Source organism: Erpetoichthys calabaricus, chromosome 1 (genome assembly GCF_900747795.2).
Source record: "Erpetoichthys calabaricus chromosome 1, fErpCal1.3, whole genome shotgun sequence".
NCBI lineage: Eukaryota > Metazoa > Chordata > Cladistia > Polypteriformes > Polypteridae > Erpetoichthys > Erpetoichthys calabaricus.
Genome location: NC_041394.2, coordinates 131,428,199 through 131,441,563, shown reverse-complemented (window position 1 = coordinate 131,441,563; position 13,365 = coordinate 131,428,199). Strand labels below are relative to the sequence as shown.

General features: G+C 38.9%; 1 protein-coding gene across 1 annotated transcript in view; it reads right to left on the bottom strand.

Annotated features, from left to right (window-relative positions):
• Nucleotides 1-13,365, bottom strand: part of dock5 (dedicator of cytokinesis 5) — a 268,797-nt gene that overhangs the window by 254,897 nt on the left and 535 nt on the right. The window lies entirely within an intron of this gene.

The following is a 13,365-nucleotide window of genomic DNA, read 5'->3' as shown; positions in this document are numbered from 1 at the left end:
AATTTCGATGTATGCAGTAAATAGAGGAAGACAATATACTGTAATATATGGTAAAGGATGCATTTGGTAACTTTACTGGCAAAGTAATGTGAGGGCTGAGGTAGTGTGGATAGAAGCTGGATCACTTTTCTCTTTTAAGGCCTGATACAGCTGCTGGCCATCTTGTTATTGTCGTGGCAATGTATGTGGTGAGGTCATGTGTATGTTAAAACATTGGTGGTGAAAGTGAGGCAGAGGGATGATTGATTTGAAACTTAAACAGTCCTAGCAGGAGCAGAGAATAAAACAACTCCTACTTCAGGCTGTCTGTATTAGTGTGGAAAATGAAAAATGCCTTTGAGCCCTTAACGAATTCAGATTTATGCAATTTAATAACTTTTTTTCCTTAATTGTGTGCCTTTCTATTTAACAAATTTGCAAAAATTCATAACATCCTCTTTTTGCTTTGTTATTTTGGGGTATTGGGTGTTTGATGAGAGAAAAAATTAATTTAAGTCGTTTTAGCATAAGGTGTGCAACATAACAAAATGCGAAAAATGAGAAGGAGTCTGAATACTTTTTGGAGACACCATATAAGCAAAAAATTAATAATTCATGATTTGTACATCTTGTGACAATGAGATTGCCTGCTGGGTTAAATGAAATAGATAATAAACTGGCACTTCTGTTATGCATTTCTTACTTTAAAATATAACCTACCTAAGCCTAGAGCTATAGTAGATAACATTGCTGAGATGACATTGTGAGCTAGGCCCAGAACAACCCCACTGAAAAAGCAACTACCTTCAACAAAATACAATGATGCATGCCAATGGTATGAAAATGTCTCATTGTTTTACGTAGAACAACAGATCAAACTCTGACATTGTATTCCTGCAATATCAGGCATGCACTGGGTGCTCTGTGGAAGTCTGGTTAGTGCTTTCACAGAAAGCTCTCAGTCATTTATCAAAACATCCAGTGCTTACAGTATGATGAGTAAAACACTCATGTTTGTTCAGATATTTAAGGATTGACTAAGCAAAACCTCATATGATTAGCGTTTTAAGAAATGATACGTCACAAATGGATTTTAAAAGAAAAGATAATACTGCTTTGCACTTGTAAGCCCCATGTTAGCCAGAGAACCAAACGTACAGTAACACAAATATCAAACTGACTGTACCTAAGGCCCGTGGGCCTATTCATTCCTTACAACAAGCCTCATTAAAAATTACAAGTTGCTTCAAACAAACCAATTAAACTGAATTACACATGTCTGTTGGCTGTGCATTGTTATTTCTTTGTGGTATAAGGAAAGCACACCCTTAATAGCCAAATACTATTTAAATGATTGGTTTGCAAAAAAATATATATATATATATATACAAAGTTATATACAAAACAAAGCTAACTACACTTATCAAACAGGCTACTTGCAAACAACCTTGGGCAAAACAGCAGACTTCTTTTGTAGTGTCGTCTATTTCCCTGTTATAGGGCCATATTCGCTTTAAATAGTTAATTGTTGTTGGCTATTAAAGAAAACATACGATCATAAAGAAAAAAGCAAGAAGGCACATCAGACTGAAGCAGTAAGAAGACTCATAATCTCACATCTGAAGTAGTGAGCTGGGCGGATTGTTTTTTGCCCATCTTAAAATGGCAGAAGTAATGTGAATTTAAGTAAAGTGTGCTTCACAGTTTGCACTTTAACCTACTGTAGATTGTAACCCACTAAAATACAGTGTTGTGCTAACTTGGGTCAAGCACTCCTTTTCACATATAACTTGAATAAAGTGGGTTCACATACCCTTTAGTACAAAATACTACAAGAGAGGCTCTACTGTCAATGACAGAGTACTTTCGTTTACTATGTCAAATGGTAATGTGTTTATTTCTTAATATTAATTATCTGTCTGACATGAGTTTGTGTAAATTTTCACTACTTTTGAATGGTGTGATACATTTAATACATCAAATTACGGACTGTGCAATGTAACAACAAACAGGTGAATTCTATTGGCTAGGGGAGATTTTCCTGTATTGAGGGGTTTCAGGGTAAAATTTATAATGAATGATATAATCATCATGGTCTGCCTGATTTTTCTTAACACTAGAAATCACACACACCTCTGGTCCTCCCAAGATCAAGGTGCCAGCCCCATTAATTCATGGGTACGAGTAGGTTGCCATGTTGCACATGCTTGATGGGCAGTGGATGCCGGAGCTTTCATTTGTCTTCTTCCTATCATGTAATCGCCTCCTGCAATTTGCTTCCCACTCAGCCGTCATGTCACAAACATAATTATTTTGCGTATACAGTTTACCATAAGAAAGACGCAAACCCCAATAACTTCAAAGAGGCCAGAGCTGTCATACTTCTTTACCTAATCGGCTTCTGCAATTTGTCTCACACTCAGCAGATCCAGCCCTAGCATTAAGCATGTATCAGCAGGTTGCAAGTAATGGAAGGCGGGGCTGTCATTGTTCTTCGACCTGTCAACTTATGGAAGTTGCTCTACTGTCATCAGATGTCGCCACTGTTCTTTTTCTGACAGAAATGTCACTTGCTTACACTACTGCTCTTTTCCTGTCCACCACGGCACATGGCTGCACTGCCGCTTACTGTCAGAAGGACCCAAAGCCCAGTTGCGTGGTAGTCTGCAATTTCTGGATTGTGTTAGAGGTATCACATCTTAAGCTCTTGATTAAAGTCCACATTTGCACCTACTAAATACTGTATATTCACTAATATTTTCTTGCCAGCCACTGAAAATTAAATACTGCTTAAAATTAATGTAAAAATATTATTATATCATTGTCACATAGAGTAAAGAATAAGAAGACAATTCAGGATATTTAATTTACCCACACACTTTTGTAACAATATGCTTTTCATAGCAGGTTTGTTAGAAAAATCACTTTGTAAAATTTGTGTTTTTGCAGCTGTGAGATTGTTATGTTTACATCAGTATATAGAGAACACATAAGCTGGTTAATAACACTTTTAAATCGTAATAGCTAATGGACAAGACAGATTAATTCAGATTTCAAATGTAACATACCTGATGCTTAAAATTTCCTCCTCGATTTGTTCCAACTGTAAGTCTAACTTTGTGAAATCAAGTTTGTCAATCTAAGATTATTATTTCAATACTAGTGCAACATGCAGACCTACAATCCTCAAATTAAAGGGATTTGAAACAAAGTCAAAAGTCGTGCAATGTGAAATTCTAAAGAAAAGAAATATTGTATTGAAAAAAAAAGAAAACAGCATAGTAAACCAAAACAGGAAGTACAGAATACTAGCAGGTTCCACAAGACTTCTCTGAAGACCAAATTAGTATGTAAAAATGTTCGTCCACTTTGCCTTGAAGAGAACTGCGTTGAATCATGACTTTTATGTCCACAAATCTAGAGATTCATGTACTGTAAAAACAAAAGCTGTCCATGACAGAAAACAAGCAAATCTAGGAAAATGGCAATTTTCTTGAAGGTTGGTGCTTGGGCTTTATTAATGGTCATTGCAGAGGCTGGTAGAATGGGAAATTGTGTGCGTTGAATTTGAAAAGGCATTGTACGGCCTTCAGTGCAGAGATCCATGCAAGGTAAATAAGCTTTTGTCCAATGAAAGATCCTGTGATGACCTCAATCTCAATCATGTTTTGAAGGATATTTGTGACCTCAAATCTGGTGCCATCGTCTATGCATTTATTACCATTGAGGTTTCTAAGAACTATGATGATTGTTTCTTTTCTTAGAGTTAGTTTTTGAGGTAGTAGACCAGACTGTGTCAAAGAGTAAATTAATTTGATGGGGAAGTTAAGTTGTTCATTGGCATCTTCAGAAGTAATTCTGACTGCACTGAAGTATATCTTTTCTTCGCCTTCCATGAGGTTGTAGATGATGCATTTGTTTAAGTTATTATTTTTTTCGGTAAAGGATTACATTGGTTGTTATATAATAAATTAAGTCAGGGCTAATAGATGGACCAAATGTGGCCCAAATTAAACATTGAAGATTATCTGTTCCTTCCACATATTCAAGGATGCATTTATCAGGAATGAGTACAGCGCTGTCTTTATTGTGAGAGGAAGTGTTGAGGGTATCGCTTTTAGTTGAAGAAAAAAGTGAGGAGAAATGTAGTTGTTCCAGTGTTTTGCTTATTTTATGATCGATTTTTCGGGTTTCAAGACCCGACTTATATGTGAGTATATACGATATGTTTTTTTGAAACCTGGGTATCATATTGCTGGTACTTTTCCACAAAGTGGAATGAACACACACAAGGGTTTTTAGTTTTGTTACACAGTCTTGGGTGATAGTCAACATTCTGCTCAGCCGCCCATTCTGATCAATGTAATGTCTTGTGCTCAATGCACTCCTCGTACTAATTTTTTTTTTTTTTTTTTTACTTCAAATCACTGCACCTAACTTTAAAGGAGCAAATTCTACTGAACCTTTCAAACCTCTTTGTTGGAGGTTTGGAGCTAGAACCAAGTGTTTAAATGTATAATTAAATGTACAAATGTACAATTAAATGTATAATGTAAATGATCGTTATTTTAATGCACAGAAGAAAGGGATATATCCTTAAAGCCCCATGCGCAACCTGGAAAGTTTAAGTATTGCATGTGTAACACAATACACCTATTCCCTTCAGCCTGAAACAACATGGTTCAAAGACAATTTCACATACTACAAAAAGCAGTATTTCTCTATGCAAGAAATTAAATTGAGCATATGAACAATACATTAACTGCGCAATTACATACATGTTCTCCTAGTGTATGTGTGGGTTTTCATTCCACATCCCTGAAGACATGCAGGTTAGGTTAACCAGAATCTCTAATTTATCCCTATGGGCGTCTATGAGTTGACCCTGTGATGGACTGACACCCATTCAGGGCTGTTTCCAGCCTTATCCTCAGTGCTTCTGGGAAAGGCTCCATACACTGTCACCCTGAATTGGGTTGAGCAAATCTGAGAATCCTATGGTACTTTTACTATCACATAAATCAGAAATATCTACTTTATTCTTAGTAATGCTACAAGAGAAATAAAGATAAAACAATTGAGATTTTTGAGAATGTTTATCATAATAATAAAATTTAAATAGAGATCCATTCTGGCCCGACAAACTTTCATTGTCTTTTAGAAAATCAGGACTTGGTTTGAACTGCTGAGCCCCTGTTTTCCTGGTAAAGTTTCCTGAACACATGTAAACAGATTTCATTTCTATACAATTGACGAGAGTGCAGAACCTCTGGAAAAACACAAAGTGAAAATAAGAACATCTTTTTAGAAGTCCACTGCCATTCACTTTCATCTTTTTTAAAATTAGTCCTGGCTTTAAAGCGAAGGCCTACTTTTTTTTTATAAAAATATTCTTTTCTAGCAAGCAGGAACCAGGAAAATCCTTATCATATACTATAGTTAAAAGAAGGACTGCAGAATTCTGGCGAAGCAAGAAGCACCTCAAAAACAAGGCAATGCAGATTTTTGACATCGATGATCAAAGAAAATGTTTCCATCATGAAGTGCACTGTAGAGGGGGGAATCAAACAGGCAACAGTTCATGACATTGCAGACATAATACAGTTAGCAATGGGTCAGTTGAATCTATTCTTAACTAACAGACACGGTCTGTGCATATTAGGTGAACAAAAAGTTGACTCCTGAATTGAAGCATCACTGCATCTACTTTTTAAAAAAGAAATTCAGGATAGGGAATTCCATCTGCAAAATGTTTGTGAGGAAAAGTTTTGCATTATAGCAAAAGTATTAATGTTGATGTGGATCGTGTTGAAAAATAATATTTGTTTGGTTTCTAAGATGTTTCTCAAAACAGCTTTTTTAAACATAGTTAGGAATAGTTAGGAATAAGCGGTATGAGCAAAAATCCATATCATGTGTGGCACCCGGCCGGGGCATGCCCAGGAAGACAGGAGGAGGACTCATGCCTCCTCCAGACCACGAGGGGGCGACTGCCCTGGTTCTACTGGGGGGCATGGGTACAGAGCTTGGAAGCTCAACCTTGTAGGGGCCCGTGGTCACCGCCAGGGGGAACCTCAATGCCTTGGGAGCCCTGGACCTCAGCACTTCCGCCACACCCGGAAGTGCTGGGGGAAGAGGATTGGGAACACCCAGAGGACTTCCGGGTACACAGCCAGAGCTTCCGCCACACAGGCGTGTGTCAACGGAGGCTCCTCAGGAAGCACCTGGAGTCCATCCGGGGGTGTATAAAAGGGGCCGCCTCCCTCCATTCATTGTCAAGAGTCAGGTGGAAGTAGGACGGAGCTCAGAGGAGAGGAGAGGAGTGGAGGCGGACCAGAGACAGTGAAGGCATTGTGGTGGCCAAGGACTGAAGGGGTGATTGGTGCTGAGGCACTGGGTTTGTGCACTTCGAAACTTGTAAATATTGTATAATAAACATGTGTGTGGTGAAACCATCATGTCTACCTTTCTGTGTCCGGGCTGTTCCCCACACATGGTTTGACTAAAGTTCTGGTAGTTTGGATACATACTGGTAGACTGTATTTTTGCATACTTTTCAGACTTTTTTTCACGAATAACAAATTTACTACTGAGTAATTATACACACATACATGCTTCTTATGTATCAAGACACTTTTTAACTACTACTCAAACAGATTTGTCAGCAGGTATTCATTTGTCTCTGGAACCAATAAGAGTACAGCTTTGTTTGCTCGCTCGCTCGCTCGCTCGCTCACTCACTCACTCACTCACTCACTCACTCCACAAGACACAAGTTCCTCCTGTTTTATTTTTCTCATTGCACCAACTCACCAACCTAATTGAACCACACAGCACTATGGGTAATATTCTTAAAGATGTAAGCTCACTTAATATTCACAGATTTTATCTTTAAGCTATGAACTCAACAACAAAGACTCGCATTTCCTTTTGGATGCACATCTTTGCATGTTTTGTGTTTTAGCTTTAAGTGTTTTTCCACTTTTCCATTACTTTTTAGCATCCATACTGGAGAAAACTATTTCATGTGGTATGCCAGTTCAAATACTATAATTTCTACTACTAAATATACTGTTTACATACATATCACTAGTGAAACACATGAACCCACAATTCTAAACTAAAATAAAATAAAAACTAAGTTAAATATAAGGAGCTGTTGATACTTCTTACATTTTCTAAATACAGGAGGTGCTGGGAGTATTTCTTGACATGCATTTCTGTCTTGTTCTCGTTCTTACATCCAAAACATCATTCACAGCAAATTTGCTGCGTTTGTGTTCACCCTTGTTCATCGATTTATTTACTGATAATTTGGCCAGTTTAGGAGAACTTTTTTTCTCAGCGTCCCATAATGCTTTGTGAGGCCAGTGTGACATCAAAATCTCAAATCTGTAACATCCAACATTGGATGGGATATAACACCAACCATTTGCATTACAGACTGTGTGGCCAGCAGCAAGCTGCTGAAGGGCTGTTACCTATAAAGCAATAGTTTCTCACATACAGTAAATCAGCATAAAACAGCCTATGTATTTTTCCTGACTGTTGACTACGATTTCGGCATTTCCGCTTTGTTTTCATGTAATATACATTTGCGCATCTCTGACTGTGTTCTTTCTTCTTTGATCTCACGGAGTGCAGTGGTTGGCACCACTGCCATACAGTATAAGTATAGTTGGCAGATGTTTCCCTAGCCCTCAGGGACACTTTAAAGATGACTGCACCATTATAATCCAGTCAAATCTAGTTCAGTTAGTCTGTCCCCTTTGACTTCAATGCTTTTCACCAAGTTCTGCGATATTCACGAACACATCCGTGAATTCTCGAATCGAAGTGAACACTGCAGAGTTTGCTTATGACTATTTACAAGTAATAGAATATATATCTAGTATATGCACTGCATAGAATTAAATATCTATCTCTATATATACTGTATATATATATAAAATCCAACGTCTGTCTGTATGTTTGCTTAACGGATTTAGATCTGGTTGTTTTCTATAATTTGCTTGAACATTCCAGTTGATTTTGCGATGTCTCTCATTGTGCTATGTATCATAGTTCGCTTGCTATATCGATTTATTTGCGTGAATCTGAGAAACATGTAGCGTTCCTAAGGGGAGGGCAGGGCCCTCCTCACTCAAGCGCCAGCCTCAGGGCATTCCTTACCTCTGCTAGTGAATGAGAGAACTACTTAACAGATTTAGATCATGTTTTATTCTAGAATTTGCTTGAACATTCCGGTTGATTTTACAACTTCTCTCATCGCTCTAAGAATCATGGTTCATTTGCATGAGCTATATCTTCACGCTAATCCGAGACAGAGGCTGTGGGCCGAGGGGGGGGGGGGGGAGCGTGACGTCAGGAGTAGTGAGCCGGGCAAGGCCTTCCTCACTGTCCTCTTGCACTTCTATGCAGGTCACGGGGAGGGCTAGTACATATATACACACACCATATATATATATATATATATATATATATATATATATATATATATATATTGTGGCACGCAGCTGGGGGTGGTACTACAGACCACAAGGGGGTGACCGCCCTGGTGGCTTTGGGGACCACGGGTACAGAGCTTTGAAGCTCAACCCTGTAGGGGCCCATGGTCACCGCCAGGGGGCGCCCCGATGCCTTTGGAGCCCTGGCCCTCAGCACTTCCACCACACCCGGAAGTGCTGGGGGGAAGAAGACCAGGGACACCCGGAATGCTTCCGGGTATGCAGCCGGCACTTCCGCCACACTGGGGAGTGCCAGCGGAAGATTGTCAGGAGGCACCTGGAGCACATCCGGGTGGTTATAAAAGGGGCCGCGTCCCTCCATTCGATGGCTAGAGTTGGGAGTGTAGCAGGACAGAGCTCGGAGGAGAGGAGTGGAGGCGGACCTGAAGAAAGGCAGAGTGAGACAGGCCTGGACTTTGGGGGAGTTTTGAGGGGTTGTCTGTGCACTTTGTAAATAGTGGACTGTATAATAAACGTGTGGTGGTGCTTAATACGATGTCTGCCTGTCTGTGTCTGGGGCTCGTTCCACAATATACATATATATATATATATATATATATATATATATATATAGAATGATAGACATACTGTATTTATAAATATAAGATTATATATATATATATATATATATATATATATATATATATATATATATATACACAGATTATGAATATAGTGTATCTATCCATATTTAAAGCTATATAGCTCAACAGATACAGCATTTGTAACTACAAAACAGTGAATGGAAATAGACTGTAAAAAACAATTTTTTCTATTCTTGAAATATGCTATTAATGTAATTTACCAAGATGAATGGACCCTAGTGAATTATCTTCAGTTGTGGTTTTCATCAAATGTATGACACTAAAACTTCTTTAAAATCAACTGGGCCACGAGAAGATGCAACACATGTGCTCTGTGAATACTGGAACTTTTACAGTGAGGAAAGCCACATGGAATGTGACCCTGACTAACATCTCTGTGACACAGTTTCCAGCCTCATTACAAGAGAAATAGTGAGTCTACCAGAGAGCATCCCTTGTTTTATAAGCACTGTGGCCTAGTGGCTAAGAATAACAATGAACATTAAACTTCACCTCTGATTCACTACAAGACCCTGAGTAAGTCGTATGATTTGCCTGGATGCAAACTGTAAAAAATATGTGTTAACAATTTTAGTTTAGTTCATTAATTTTAGAGCAAGTTAGACTGGTATTCATTATGGAAAGACACAATAAATACTGACCACTGTTTTACAGCCTTTGTGTAAATGAACACTGAGAATGGTTGTTGTCTGTTTACTTTTTTTTTGCACTGTTAAGAATGCAAACACATCCTTCAGCTGTTTCTCCCAGTGGTCATTGCTACTGCCGTGGGACTCAAAAACATGTGGTGTGTCATCTATTCAAGCTTATGACTTTGTGAGGTTATGCTGTGAACAGCCAAGATCAAAGTGACAACTGAGAGATTCTGCAACTGCCTTTTAGCACACACTCACCAATTGGTCTGCTTCTGAAATATGCAAAGTGTGTCACTGTCAAACTGGAGCTGCCTCAAGTAATTAACATAATTGTTAATTTGAATTGTTTCACTGAAATCTGAACTTCTTCCACTTTGTTTCACAATGTATACATGTGTATATGTATACATGTATATATGTCACAATATATATACATATATATTTGTATTTCTGTTAGTGTATGAGGTGAGGCCAAACTTTTCAGGGATCCTCTAGCTATTTGCAGCTCTTTAAATGTGCCATCACAAAATTCTTGAACTGATTTGAACAGAAATTTCTCCCATAAATTTGAACTACCCTGGCTTACAAGACAATCATGGTTTTACAATGAACTTTTGATAAAGAAAAAATCTTTTTTGACTGTAAATTGTATGCAGAATACTGATTTTCTGGAATCTCTCATAATTCTCCAACTTTGTAAAGTTCGGAAGTTAGTATTGATCAGCACCAGGGCTACAGAATGCCATCTGCTGTCCTGGACTGGAGGTCTGGCATGGTCTGGCTATTAGAAGGACACCCAGAAATTTATGCCTCAGGGATGATGTAATAAAGGAGGATGTCTGAAGAAATACTAACAATAATTTTGAATTTCTCCAAGATGACAGCGGGGAAGCATTTTCCGGGTGCTTGGGCTGCTGCCCCCATTTTAATTAGACAAGTCTATTCAGGTTGTCTGGCTCTTATAAAATAGGTTAGAGTTCAATTTCTGGTCTCCGGGAGCATTTCAGGCCACCAGGAGGAGTTCTTCTATGCAGCATTCCTTCATTCCTTATCCCAGAATTGCTTTAAGGCTGGAACTCAATAACATATTCCTAGCAGGGAGCTTAATAGCTTTTTCCGGCCACATGTTTATGGAGCTTGGGGATGGAGGAACAATAGTGGCAAGTGTGTGTCTGACAGGGAGGTGGACGAGGGACCAGCGGTGCTAGAAGGATCAGTGTGATGGAAAAGCATTTGTGTGGTTTGTGAACTGGGGCAGTGCCTTAGTCTCTTCACATGATGGACAGGAGGATCACCTGTATAAATGGGAAAACGGGCAGCAAGCAGTTCCTTTGTGTTCTCCCTGAGAGTAATTCATTCCTAATGTTTTAACCTAGTTGATAAAATACCCTCAGTTTGTAATTCTGAGTTCTCCTTGTTCATTTTTGGTACAGTAGAGCTCACAAAATGTATACAAAAATCAATAGACAGGAAGCCTTTTTTGTCATTATTACTGTCATCCATCACAGAACATTAACAAACTTGCTTCATACACTTTTGAAGCATGGGGACTGGACCCAATCTCGGCAGCACTGGGCATAAGGCAAGAAGCAACCATTATTGCCATCTGTTAACCATTATTACTACATACTTTTTTAAGTCAGGGTCACAAGATACCAAAGCCTACAAATCATTTCCCTAACCCAATGTTAAGTTGCTGTCAGCAGTGGCCTGCCATGGTAATATTAGGTACTAACATGGAAAAAACCATGTGGAGAGACACCAACATATGATAATCTCACAGTCATTAACACTAAACCTATTCGCCCAATGGCATATCTCTGGACAGTGGGAGAAGGCCAAATGTCCCAAAATAAATTTACATGAACATAGGAAGAACATTTTCTCACCATGGAACTCTAAGTGTTGAGCAGGACCAGCGCAAGCATTAAGGTGAATTAGGCATTCGCCTAGGTGCAGATTATAAAGGGGTGGGAGGCACCCAACCACACAAGTAAGCTACCAAAAACTCAGTTGTTGCACTAATAAGTTTGGCCTTGGGCACAAAATAACCTAGCACCGGCACTGGTGATGAATATCAATGGGGCTTTTGGCACTGTCATTGATAAATCATCTGATATGATAAGGCTACTGCGTACTGTTGTGTCCTCTGGTCCTCACTGCGTTTTACTTCCTCAATGGTGACAGTGAGGTGCCACTTTCACCTGTAGTTCCATTCAGGTGTGTCTTTCAATGTTTTTTTTTTAAGATTTCTAATTTTTACGAGGCTTGCTTGGGGTTGATGGGTGGGAACTGTGTATATGGTTTTGATTCAATGTAAAATTTGATTGTGGTTCCCCTAAATTGTTTTGCCTCTCTACGTCTTTTAAAAAAGGTTTGATCAAACTAAAAAAAAAACACACGCACGAAGAACATGCAAAAACCAAATTGACATGATTTGGTATACTGGGAGTCAAACCAGTTTTCAAGCACTGTGAGATACCACTGTTTCCAACAGTCAAATAAAAGTATTTTATGGGATTTATGGGATACGTTCATACTGTACTGGTTAGTATAAAGTTGCCAGATTCTCTAACCTGTATGCCTTTGGAAAGTGGGAGGAAATCCAGAGTATCCCAAAAAAAAAGAAAAAACAGATATTAAATAAACTGCAAACTCTTTGCAATTCAAACCCAGTGCTTGGCACAGAATGGCAGAAGTGATAAGCTCTGTGCCACCCTACTGTAAATCATATTTTCCTTATTAGTTTGCTAAAAAAAATAAGCCATTGCAACAGGATGCAAAATTACTTCCTCCAAATTGTATTAGTGATGTAGAATTAATTATACATTTATGATCTCTGCATCTTCATAGGGTAGATTTTTCAGTTTTAGGCTTACAGCATTATCCATTCATCTATCACTTCCCAAACCTGCTTTATCCAGTTGAGTGTCCAGAGCCTACATCGGCAAGACTGGGCGAAAGACTCACGCCATCCTGGCACGCTCACTTACCCTGAACCATGTTTAAGGCGCCCATCATCCTAAAACGTTTTTTGGATGTGGGAAGAAAACTGGCAAACCTGGTAATGTGTAGATAATACATTGGCGGCACCGAATTTGAATCTAGACGCTGTGGATCTGTAGAAGTACACTATCCCATTCATGCCGAAACTGTAACTTCATCAAATACAACTTGCTAAAGTTCCAGTTTCCCATACAGCTTTATTACCTGATCATTCCGTTGCAGAGGTGGCAGAGTAACACAAAGTAACTTCGACCTGAATTGCCAGTTTAGAAAAGTGCCACTTGGTTATTATGAATTTAGCGTCAACCCGCTATTTTCTCACCAAATGACAAGCTCTCACTTTAAACTTCCAATCCGGAAACGCGTGGAGCGAATAAATTAGGGAAAAATAAAGCCTCTGTTTGCCTAATCAGTTACTGACTTCCACAAATCTCGGCGTTAGTGAGAACATTTTCGCTGCGACTTTTTTCACAACAGGTGTCCCCTTTTTGTGACAATCAACACCCGCCCCTTGTAGGGGGTTACACGAAAAGAGGGGGAAGTTAAAAGACCAACCCCACTAGTAAACACAGCACGAGAAAAGACCTTCTGCGATCGGATTTACGTATCCTCCTGTAACTATAATATAAACTG